The sequence below is a fragment of the Haematobia irritans genome, chromosome 1 (genome assembly GCF_050003625.1).
Source record: "Haematobia irritans isolate KBUSLIRL chromosome 1, ASM5000362v1, whole genome shotgun sequence".
Lineage (NCBI taxonomy): Eukaryota > Metazoa > Arthropoda > Insecta > Diptera > Muscidae > Haematobia > Haematobia irritans.
Window position 1 is genome coordinate 3,755,267 of NC_134397.1, and position 12,710 is coordinate 3,767,976.

At 29.9% G+C, this 12,710-nt stretch overlaps 1 protein-coding gene across 2 annotated transcripts in view; it reads right to left on the minus strand.

Annotated features, from left to right (window-relative positions):
• alpha-Man-IIb (alpha-Mannosidase class II b) overlaps positions 1-12,066 on the minus strand; it is a 47,070-nt gene extending 35,004 nt beyond the window's left edge. The window contains exon 1 of one of the 2 annotated variants that reach the window (XM_075288968.1): positions 11,750-12,066. The gene's annotated coding sequence lies outside the window, so the exon portion shown is untranslated. Of the gene's footprint in view, positions 1-11,293; positions 11,498-11,749 lie in introns of those variants that run through there. The other variant, XM_075288969.1, reaches the window with a different exon arrangement.
• Between the last annotated feature and the right edge of the window lie 644 nt (positions 12,067-12,710).

Genomic DNA, 12,710 nt, shown 5'->3' on the forward strand with positions numbered 1-12,710 from the left:
TCATAGTATATTTTCTCCACTAAGTCGAAACTGTAGATACAACAAAGAAGCCAACAAATTTGTTTACACCAGAATAGTAAAATAACATTAGGTGCTCTTGATGCAATATTGCATCTTTAGATTACGATCGAACAATAATGACCGATATTAGTGTTTTTCCGTTAGTTGTTATTTTTATACTTATATAATAAGTAAGATAAGTACTAAATCTAGAAGTACTAAACCTACAAATCAAAACAATACAAGTACGTCCATTGTATAGTAATTTGCTCTCACTTCAGGTGGTAAGGCTAAGTACCCAGCAAAAACTAGGTAACCAGCAAAAGGTAGGTAACTTAATGGAAATAAAATGGCTACACTAAATTTATGAACATTTTTTCATTTAGTTTCAAAGGCAAATTTTTTCTGGGTGTAGTGCTCCTATTACAGCATTACTCGCCATATTTTGATCTATTGTAATCGGCGATAGAAATCAATATTTTCGAGATTTGGTTGCCTGAGACAATAAGTGTCACACCGAAAAAAAAGTTTACTATTTTTTATGAAAAATGAACTAACCCATAGTAAGAATGACCATGATTTGGCGCCAAAGATTTTTTTCATCTAGATAAGTTTATGATTTTCTTATAAATTAGTTCATGTATTACATCGTATTTTAGTTCATTATTACTATGCTGTGGGAAGAATATAGTTAAACTCATTCAAAATATTCCTGCTATCCGGAAAAATTAACAATTTTTTGGGAAACCTGTATTAAGAAATTGGTTTGAAATAAACTGTTTGCCGGTATAATTTTCAAAAAAGTTGAGAAATTGAGTAATCAAAGGTACAACAAGCCTGTATACAACTAAGAAATTTTTCGTACAAAACAAGTCAATTTTGTATAACCACCAGTATTTTATTTCAAAAAATTATTATTATATTACACAAAACTATGGCTTATGATATACAATAAAGGAAATATTTTTATTAGTACGTTGGACGCATTTACTTGTCGGTAGTTAGTAATTGCTTCTAATTAATTTAAATTTCCATGTTTTCAATTGAATTGTCCAATTTCATCGATTTTGGCTAACTTTTGTTGGGCGGATTTGGCTTATAAGCATCTGAAATTGCAAAGTTATACAAAATATAAGAAAAATATTATTAATTAATTAATTCTATCGTTCATATTGATCTTTAACTTACGGTTTTCAAGAGTATTTCCTAGAGCCAATAAGGATATCAGCTTAATTAGTATTAAACAGTAAGAATATTCAAAAAAATACCATTACGAGACCTGTCTACCTGCAAGTGAAAAAAATTATTTTTAATAAATTGAAATTTTGGTTTTATTAAAAACGGACAAAATACCGTTTATAGAAAACCTTACCACATTGAAAAATCCATCCAGTAGGTACATTTTTGGAATTATATCCATGGACAAATGGGACGTTATTGAAATTATTCTCAGAATATATTTGAAATAAAAAATATTCTAAAATTAGACATAATTTCCACTTGTCAGTATAGCATTTAGTATTTAAGGTGGATATTAAGTTCGAGTTTAGCGGCTAAAATTGCAATTTCCATGATAAGTTTTCTTTAATAATCCATTATAAAAAATAATCTTTATAAAAAACTTGATTTGGGCTATTCTCCATCAAGTTATATTTAAATTTGTATCGAAGACGTATAATTTTATACTTTGCTTAGTGATTTATTTTTAATTTTAGCGGCTAAACTCGAACTTAGTACTCACCTGTAGGAATTGCTGTAACATAAAAAATATAGATTCAAAAAAATGATTGCTTCTCAACCTGTGGTCCAGATGTAGAATAAATATAAATCATCCTATTACCACTCATGTTGTATATTTTTTATGTAAATCAATTTAAAATCCGCACTAATTTTAAACTAACATATTAACAGAAATATACAGTTCCTTAATCTGTTATTTGTTTTTTATCAATAAAAAGCGTTTTTGATTCCTCTAACATCACATCATTCACTTCTCAGTTTCTAAAATGTTTCGAAATAAATGTATTTTCATTAATAAACACCAATACCGCACGTACAATTTTGCAAAATTAAATCCACGTGTGCACTTCATAAATGCATCAACATAACTGAATGCAACAATAAAACTCAAAGCCACAAATAGTCATAAGGGATACATACCTGCCGTAAAGAAAAACAACTCCACACACACACACACGATCCCTTTCTGATCTTGCTATTGCAAAAAAACAACTCTCACCACAAAAGATACCAACAACACACAAGGAACATTCCATTGTCTCTAGAATCAAAACAACCAACAACAGCATAAATGACGCAATAACAAACACAAACAATCATACGAGATATACACAAAATGTCTCTAAAAACTCCCTCGCATGATGCACTCACATTTTCCAGTAGCACGTTTATTGATTAGTTGGAATTCTATCTATAAGTTAAGGTAAAATATATACAAATCTATGAGGAATCTATAAAAAATATATACACCTGTCAAGGATTATATTAACTAATTTTTATTCTATTTTAACTAAAATGTTCAATGGGAGTAAAAACACTCCAACATATAATAAAAAGGGAAATAATCTGTAGGTAGTCATCGTACGAATCGGTAATGTCTTTAAGTTAATTTTTACTACAAAAATTTTTTTCCATACAAAATTTTTTCTTAGTAAATTGTCCACATTTCGTAGTAAGATTTTTATATTGCCCATGTATTTTTATAATAGAATCAACGATGCATTAACTACTGTGTTGGAAATTTATTTAAGGAAAAATCCTTCCCATTTCGTAGTTAGTGAACTAAAAAACATTTGCTGAATTTTTATAAGTTTTGCTTTAGCTAAGTTAATTTTCGTTGTGGTTACGAAAAATGAACTATATTACAGTAAATTTGTTGAACTATGTGGAAGTCAAAATGGTCCTTAAATTTACAAGACACTTTTTTTTCTGTGCAGTTTTGCAAGCTTTGGTGTATGTAGCAACGAATAAGTGATTACATATTAGGTGATTATATGCTTTAAAAGCACTACTTATTTCATGGTCGAAAGTATGTCTGGGGAGAAGTACTTTCCTTCTAGGACATGCGTATGTAAATGTAATCTGGAGCGATGCCAATTAATAAGTGGTTATTAATTTTTAAATAGGCTTACCTACAAGATTACCTGGTAATGAGAGTTTTTGCTGGGTATATACTAGATCACGCATGTTTCAATTAAAAAATATAAAAATATTGACACCCAATTTCTGGGAAATAAGAGTCAATTAAATTTGCAATTTGAATTTTTGAATAAAGTCCTAATTCTATTGTTTATGAAAGCGTGTTGTTTGGGTTTTCCCACTATTCTCTTCACTTCAGGCGGAAAGGCTAAGTATATACTAGACCACGCATGTTTCGATTAAAAAATATAAAAATTTTTCATATGAATGCGTTTTGTTTGGGTTTTCCCACTATTTTCTACTAGTGTCGCTACTGGGTATTTGCATTTATAGCTTCTTTGTTGATGTTTGTAAAGCTTGGTTTCTTCCCTATTAGTTTTTAGTTTAGTTTTTTTTTATTTATAGAATAGAAGTGCGAAATTAACAATTAAAATTAATGTTGGTCTGTGTTAAAAATCCTCCTGAAAAGTTAATACTCAATTAGTGTCCAATTGGACATCTTTCACTTCATTGCTCAGAATTTTATCTCTTATACTCAATGGGTCGTAAGGCGTGACCACCAATAGCATTATTATAAGCAAACATTTTCATCGATTTCCTATCACTAGGTTTCATCTCCTTCCTTTTCATCATTGAACAAATAGTGTGGAGATTCTTCCCTATCAAAGCAAACGTTAACTTACTCCAGAACCTGTTGGTGAATGCTGTGTTAACCATCATCGCCAACTACAAATAACCACACAACAAACTAAACCATTGAAGCATAACATCAATTGGCCAAACGGAACTAGCGAACCGAGAAAAAATATTCTGCAATAGATTTGATGGTATTGAAATGAGTGATTTATGAATGTAATTGACCGCAATACGTTATAATATAGCCCAGTGTTGTTTTTCAATGGCCGAGCATTACCAAGAAATCGTGAGGTGGCTTTGCCTGCAGCAATAAGCAGCCCTTCTCCCTTTCAGACATCTACTTTCTTGAATTTATGCTCTTACCAAGAGTATGTGCATCACTTGAAGGATTGTTGACCGTTTTATATGGTGGCCGGCGTTAATGTTTCTAAAGGGTTTCCCCCTCTGTATTTATTTTTCCAGTATAACCAAGGAAGTATATCCTACCGCAAAACATTGTGGGTTTCGTTGAGATTTTGTTCTCTTTTTGAAGCCAATGATGATGCACACAAACTCGTTCCTTTGGCATTTGAACTCCCTTCATGTCCCCATTCGTAGTTTTGACCTAATGATGGTGTTTGAAGATGGTAGCAATAAATTACATACATATTTTAGGTGTTTAGGTTAAAGTAAAATATGATCACATTCTATTATGGAATGATTGAATCAATCAGTTTAGCTTAATAAACATTTTAATGGGGGAAATCAAATTATAAAAAGACAAATATTTTACATGAAATCTATAAAATTTATCTATATATAATTGGATATTTTTAGAAATTTCGGCATTAGATATTTATCAATTCGTTCATAACATGATTATTAAAAAAAATCTATTTTTTCATAATTTAATTTTACAACTCCTCAGTTTGGACTGTCTATAATGCTTATGGTTTAGTTTTTGAGGAAAATTACAACATTCCTTTGACTTTAGCTCCTTCCACTTTGTTTTGTTGAGAACAATTTTTTCTCTGTCGATTAATTTTTAAAGAGATATCAATTAAAAATAAACTGATGGTAATAATTTGACTATTATGATGCATATTTTAAAAGTATTTATAAGAAATGTGTATGCCAAGAAACTGGACTGGAGTGCCTTTCTCCATAAACTTATATACTACGAATACATATTTCATAATTCTCTAAGTTTGGGCTTTTTCCATTTAATTGAGCCTTTTAAAACACTCAAATTTAATATAGAAAATTCATTTAAAAAATAAATTAATTATGGAATGAAACTATTATGGAATGATTGAATCAATCAGTTTAGCTTAATAAACATTTTATGGGGGAAATCAAATTATAAAAAGCCAAATATGAAATCTATAAAATTTATCTATATATAAGTGGATATTTTTAAAAAATGTTGGCATTAGATATTTATCACTTCGTTCATAACATGATTATTTAAAAAAAAATCTATTTTTTTTTCATAATTTAATTTTACAACTCCGATTAATAAATGCTTATGGTTTAGTTTTTGAGGAAAATTACAACATTCCTTTACTTTAGCTCCTTCTACTTTGTTTTGTTGAGAACATTTTTTTCTCTATCGATTAATTTTTAAAGAGATATCAATTAAAAATATCAATTTAAAAATAAACTGATGGTAATAATTTGACTATTATGATGCATATTTTAAAAGTACATATTTATAAGAAAGGTGTATGCCAAGAAACTGGACTGGACTGCCATTCTCCAGAAACTTATATACTACGAATACATATTTCATAATTCTCTAAGTTTGGACTTTTCCATTTAATTGAGCCTTTTAAAACCCTCAAATTTAATATAGAAAATTCATTTTAATATAGAAAATTAATTTAAAAAATAAATTAATCGTTATCCCCAACAATTTTAATACCTGTTGCCAAATTCAAAAACATTCATACAATAGGTTTTCTCTTGATAATGGGTGAAGATTTGGCATTTGATCTACGAAATCATAAAAAATCAAGAGTTTTAGACTTACAACTCTCAAAAGGAACTGATTTCGTTAAAAAAGAAAAAGAATTGCAAAACTTTTCTAGTTTCCAAAATATTTAAAACTACTTATATTATTGTATAAATTTGTGGACAAACTCAAAACCATTTATGCAATTATCTTCTATTGATAATGGGCGAAGATTTGTCAATTAATTTACGAAATCATAAAATTTCAAAAGTTTAATTTTGGCAACTTCCAAAAGGAACTGATTTCGATAAAAAAAATGTCATCAAAAGGATAATATTACTGACTTTATAGATTTCACAATTAAAGATAAATAGATACTTCTTAAGGTAAACTTAAATAGAAATGTAATTTAATACATTTTATATAAACATATTTGATTTTTTATCGTTTTTTGTGAGTAGTTCTCATTTGGTCTACAATGAACTAATTTATAGATGAATCAAATGTTTATATTTTGTACGTTTTCTCAGAGAATGCAGCAACAATTCTGTCAATGCCGACCGAAACTTAGACGGTTTTGTCCTAAATCAAATCTTTTTGTTTACTCAGTGTAGAAACGACCATTGCTGTTTTGCTTTCGTTTGCCAAATTAACTTTATTTTTACTACAGCACCGGAAGCACAGCATATCACGCAGAATATAGAGCAAACCCCACAAAAAATGAAACGACATCCAAATATAATCTGAATAAGATGTGGCAAATTGTATACGTCTGGCTATATATTCATTGTCATTTATCCTCCGCAGACATATTTAATGTGCGTGTCTAATTTGTCAAGACACTGTAGTGGTAGAGCATTTCTAAGGCATCATCTTGATTCTTTTATACTACCGCAGTTAAAAATAGGGTCTGGTGCTAACAATCAGGGACAGGTCTAACTAACAGCGCCTATAGAATGTATTTTGTTGTTAAACATTGGAAATTATTGTAAAACATCCAAATTTATTTTACTTAAAATATTAATATTGTCTAAAAGGACAAATTTTATACGGTAATACAATTATGGACCAATAAAATTTCTGTGCTCGTTATTTGTTTCACGGATATTTTTTAACATCATTGGTATTTATCACTTGTTAACTGCATTAAAAGTTGACTTCATACACAAGGCTACATTAATTTGGATCAAATGTACCCAGCAGAAAAAGCGTCGCCAAAAAAGTAATGAAAATGTCCTTTTTGGATCCGGAAGTGGTGCAAAATTGACGAAGAAGCGATGAATTTAAGATGGGCTTGTCATAGGACGAAAGTCCTCTATTTTAACTGCCGTTGCACTGAATTTGCATCACTTTTTTAGGTGTGATCGGAATTCAATATTTTGGATGTAAATTAAAAAATTCTATGATATTTTGTCAAATAAATAATTTTTATAATTTTTAATGGATTCTAACGCTTGTCTGAAACGTATGACCTTAAATATTTTCAAAAATGCACATTGTGTTTTAGATTGGATTTATCATTTTTTTCAACAAAATTTAAATAATTTGTACCATTTTATGAATTCTTACTCGGGTTTTAACCTATTTGAAACAAAAAAGTTAACTTGATCCATTAAAAATATGAAAAAGCAAGTTATAAAAAAATTAATTAAAAGAACTTCCTGTGTAGTTAAAATAAAGAACATCATTGGGAGTACATCTTCGAGAAGTGCTTTTAAAGTTGTGCCTTTGGAAGAACTTCCGAACTTTTTTGCTGGGTAGTTTCAAGAAATATAAACTTTACAAAGCAAACTAATTCATTTCATCAAATCTGCCCCATATTATAATTAGTTTGCATTTATTTTGAATGGCAGGAACTTTTGAAAGCCTTTTTAAAAAAACACATTCTTCTGAATACATCGCTGTATACATATTTCACTTTTATGTTTGTACCTAATTGTTGTGCTCTATTAAAAAACATGCACGTTTAACATTTTAATAATCACATGTACATGTATACTTTAATATACGCATATTTAAGCTATACAAGGCTATGTCAAAGAGGGCCTTTCAATATTCAACAGCCTGTTGTTTCACCAATAATCCCATATACAAAATACCTCTGAAGAGGACTGTATCTAACAAATCGTATATATTAATAGCACTCAGATTCCGCTTCGGTATCTTAAGTCATACATTCCTTCGTAAGGATGAAAGTCAACTCTTTGTCACATAGTTAGAATGTGACTGTGGTCGTTGCGATTTTTGATAGTCACAAACGTCAAAATCGTTTTTTCGATTAATTTTGCAAGTGTCTACTTCAACTAAATAAAATTCTTTATTTTGCCAAGCTGGAGATATATTTGTTTTTATTATTTTTAATTCATCCGTCTTAATATTTCGCAATTTTCGTTGAATTGCTTCATCAGAGGTGTATGATATATAAATCAATCACTATATACAAAATTCTTATTAGAGCATCACTGCTCTCGTCAATTTTCGCTATTGCACTATGATTCTCATTACCATTCCTAGTAATAAATAGGAGAAAAATTCCATACATGGCATGTCAGATCCTTACGTTACCAAGCGGCCTTTTACCACTCTTGTCAGGTCAACTCTTGAATGTGGTTCTCCATTATGGCGTCTGCAGGTATATACCGATAGGATTGAGTCGGTACAAATATTTTTCCTGAGGTATCTTCATTGCCATTATGGTTTAGATGGACAGTTTTGGGATCAATGATGGTTTATAAGATCAAAAATGGAGACATTGCCTGTTCGGATCTGGTCTTCCGAAAAATAACGCCTTAGGGCGTCTAGAAAATAACGTTTTTTCTCTAATGGATTTCATTACTATCACTAACCGAACAATGTATAAATAATATAATCACCTAATCGATGTTAATCTTGATATTCATGTGATTAAATGTAGAAAAATTGCCAACTTGAATACGTAATTTATTTTAGGTATTTAATTTATTTAGGTAAAGGGAATATTGTCCCCGTGGTCAGAATAGGCAATAATGCGATCGGTGGGCCCGTTCAAAAAAACAAGTTTAATACCTATTTCTAAAAGAATGGCAAAAATTAATACATGTCCTGGTATAGTAGGTGATATAAAAAGACGTGTAGCAAATTCCTTTAAAGGCCTGATGAGAATCTGTTTTTTACCTTAATTCGCACCGTTTTCCTTATATCTAGCATAGATTTTTAAAGAAGCACAACAGCTGCGGCAACATAAATAGGTACCGCAATTTACAATTGTTGTTGCCAATTTTCTGCTGACAGATATGTTGTAAAACAAAAAGAATTGTAGTATCTGACATGTCTCTGTAATTTAAATAAAGCAATTAATATCAATGATTATGGCAAGGTATTAAAATGCATGCATTAATAAACCATATATTGTGCTTATTTCATTTATTCTAACAAAGCTATTAAGACTGTGAAATATGACTTCAAATGCTTTAGCTTTCATTGCTGCATAAATGAAAGGAAAATGTCATGACAAGAGAACGATTCCACATTCATTAAAGAACATTTTCCAGATCAATTCAAGATTTATGAATCTTATGGTTTACTTTTTATAAACAAGAAGCAAATAGATAGTTCTTTTGCAGGAAAAATTTTCGGATCGTGTTATGACTCAAAGAGGTGATCACAATCGGCCACCAAGATCTACACCAATAGCACAGCTTTGATTTTAGACTTTTAAGGCTATCGATGATACTCGTATAGAGCAAGCACATTGGTATTTGGTTTTGAAAAGGGTATGTTCCTTTTTTCCTGGTCCTGATATCCACTTTTTTATCAACTGTATACCTTTCCCTTCATTATTAAATACACATCCGACCATTTATCTATTTTTTGTTTGTTTTTTTTTTTGCTACCAAAATAACACCTCTAGTTGAGTACTATGTTCGTATTTTTTACCAAAACACTAAATTAAAAGTACAAAAATATATATGAAGACGATTATATTTTTATAAACTCATGTGAAATAATGAATTGGAAAGATCTAAGGAATTGATTGTGAACAATTTCATATTTATAATTTCATTCATTTAAAAAAGTAAACGTGAAAACAAACTGGTTTTCAGTTTGAAAACTGAACATAGTACCCAGCTTTTTATTGGAATGTCTCTATTGACTTTTTTTCTTCTATATCTTTGTATATCCCCCCTGTTCTGGTCTACAAATTCGCAAAATGCAAAATTTTCGTCTCTCCATACAATTCAAACTAAAAGGAATTATAATTCAAAAATTTCAGATGCTATTTTGACTGTCGAAAATTTTTATTCGAAAAAAATCTACAGAAAAGTATTCACAGCGTTACGAGTCTTTGAAAAAACAAAATTTTTCGTTGTACGAATTCGTAAACCAGAACAGGGGAGTATATCTTTGTTCTATATCTATCTGTATCTTTGTATCTTCTATACAGGCTCCATTTCTGCTTAGAATGTATCATCTCCTTGGTATCTTGTCGGTTTTTTCCAATAGCGTAATATTTTTCCACCAAGCGGAGTTATTGGCAGTTTTGTGAATTTAAAATGTATGTCATAGTTGTCACTAATATGCCGTTTAATAATACTAGTAGGCCAACGATCATATGTATGATATGACCGCATATATAAAGATCGGATAAGGGCAAGGACCAATATTTCTGGTATGAGTATTTGGGACAAAAGGTGGCATAGTTCACTAAACTATGATAAGCGTAATACAGGTTGTGGCAATGAAAGTAAGAATTAAAAATAATAATAGGAAATTTGGACCTCCAGGATGATGGGCAACTGAAGTTCCTTAATATATGTTATTATTATGTAATCATTGAAAATATTACTGCTTTTTCTGTTTGTAAAAATCAATGATGCCAGATGAAAAGAGGCCCAAATTGTCCTAGAAACCCCAAAAATGTTAAGGAATGGAAATAGGTACATCATTTTCAAATTGTGTAAAAAAATCCTCTAATAAAACACTTAAAAAATGCAATTAAATAAAAAATAGAATAATAAAATAGGCATATCAATTTAAAAGGCAGGTAAAACAAAGTAATTTAATGTATAAAAGCTTTAAAGAGTTTTTAAAAAGGATCTAAATTAAAATAATAAAAATTAACGTTTTACAACGTACAATATTTGCCAAAACATTCCAAAATTTCCAAAATAATTTAGTCCTTTCACTTGTAGATGTAAAATTACGATATCCATGATTTTGGAAATAATTAACTCTTAAAATGCTTTCAGCTGTTTCAGTTTAAGGTGAGTACTATGTTCGGTTTTTTCCACCAAAACACTAAATTAAAAGTACAAATATATTTATGAAGACGATTATATTTTGATAGAGTCTTGCAAAATAATGGATGGAAAAGATCCAAGGAATTGATTGCAAATAATTTTATATTTCTAAATTAGTTAATTAAAAAAAGTAACCGTGAAAACAAGCTGGCTTCAGTTGAAAACTGAACATAGTACTCAGCTTTACATATGATTTATTGATTTGTTTTTAACAATGTCGTGTATCGAAAATATCCTTTAAACAGGAGCATTTGAAAAGGATAGCGAACGTAATGCTAAGGCATACTTGCTTATATTTCGGAGCTTGGATTGACCTCCCGCATCTTCCCAGCCTGGCAACACTGGCCAAAATACAATATCCGGGTGCATTTATATAAGAAAGCCACCACTGTTTGTTCCTTGTTCTCCTTTTCTTACACACTCGCATTCTTGTAACGCTCCCCTGGTTTACATGCACCCCCGCAAGGCAAATACATCATTTATGGTAAGGACCCACGGAAGAATAAATATTTTCGTTTTTCCAAAGACATATATGAAAATGGAAGTTTAGTTTTCATTTTTCAATTTTATCCAATTATTTTTTTGATTTACTTATAATTTTATATGTGTAGACACAAAAGTTACAAATTTACTTTGTCAAATTGTGGGAGCTAAACAATTTTGCTTTGATTTCCGGACAGCCAATATTATTATTATTATTATATTTTTTATAATAAATTTAACACAAGCACTGATTATTTACCTTTTTGTTTGTTTTTTTTTATTTGTCGGCTTAATATTTTTATTCTTTTTTTCAAGGTCGTCGTTTCTTGTTCATGTTTTTTCTTTTATTGGGTTACAGAATGGTGGTCAATGAAACTTAATTGACCTTTTTTGATAGATTTCGTGTGTAAATATTAATTATTATTGATAATATGAATAATACCGAGGGTTAAAATAGTTAAGTTTTATTTTTTGCATTCATCCGCGAGTACATAAACAATTTAATTGCATTTAATTACATTCACGGCACTTAACTTTACTACAAATATCCGCGAGATACCACCGAGCTTGCATCGAATTGAACAACTGAAGATTAGTGTTGGGAAAGTAAAGAGTATTTGATTACAAGTACTCGTTATTGACTAATTTTTTGAGTACTCGTTACAAATAAGTGAGTACTCAATATCTTCAATACAATCCCAATAAACACAATACAATCCCGGTAAACACAAACGTTTGAAAAATGCTAAAATTCCATTGTTTTTCAAACAATTAGGGAATAATTGTGTTGAGAAAATCGCGTTCAAACAGATTTCAATGTGAGACAAACTAAACATTAATAGGTCTGTTAGCACTGTTAGTATATATATATGGAAAAGATATATGTAATATCCATTGGTTGCACTTTGAAAGATTTGTCGAAAATTTCACTTGTCGATAAAGGTGGGTATTAAGTTCGAGTCCACTTTAAGGAATACAAAATTTGTGATAATTTGCTTTGGGGTATTCCCCATCAAATTATAATAAAATTTGCAACAAATATGTATAATTTTATGCCGTTTTTTACTGATTTAGTTTTCACTTTAGCGATTTTAGCGGCTTAACTCGAACTTAATACCCACCTTAAAGTGAACACTAAATCATTAAAAAAGGCATAGAATTATACATTTTTGTTTAAGATTTCATTATAACTTGATAGCCCAAAGCAAATTTTCACACAG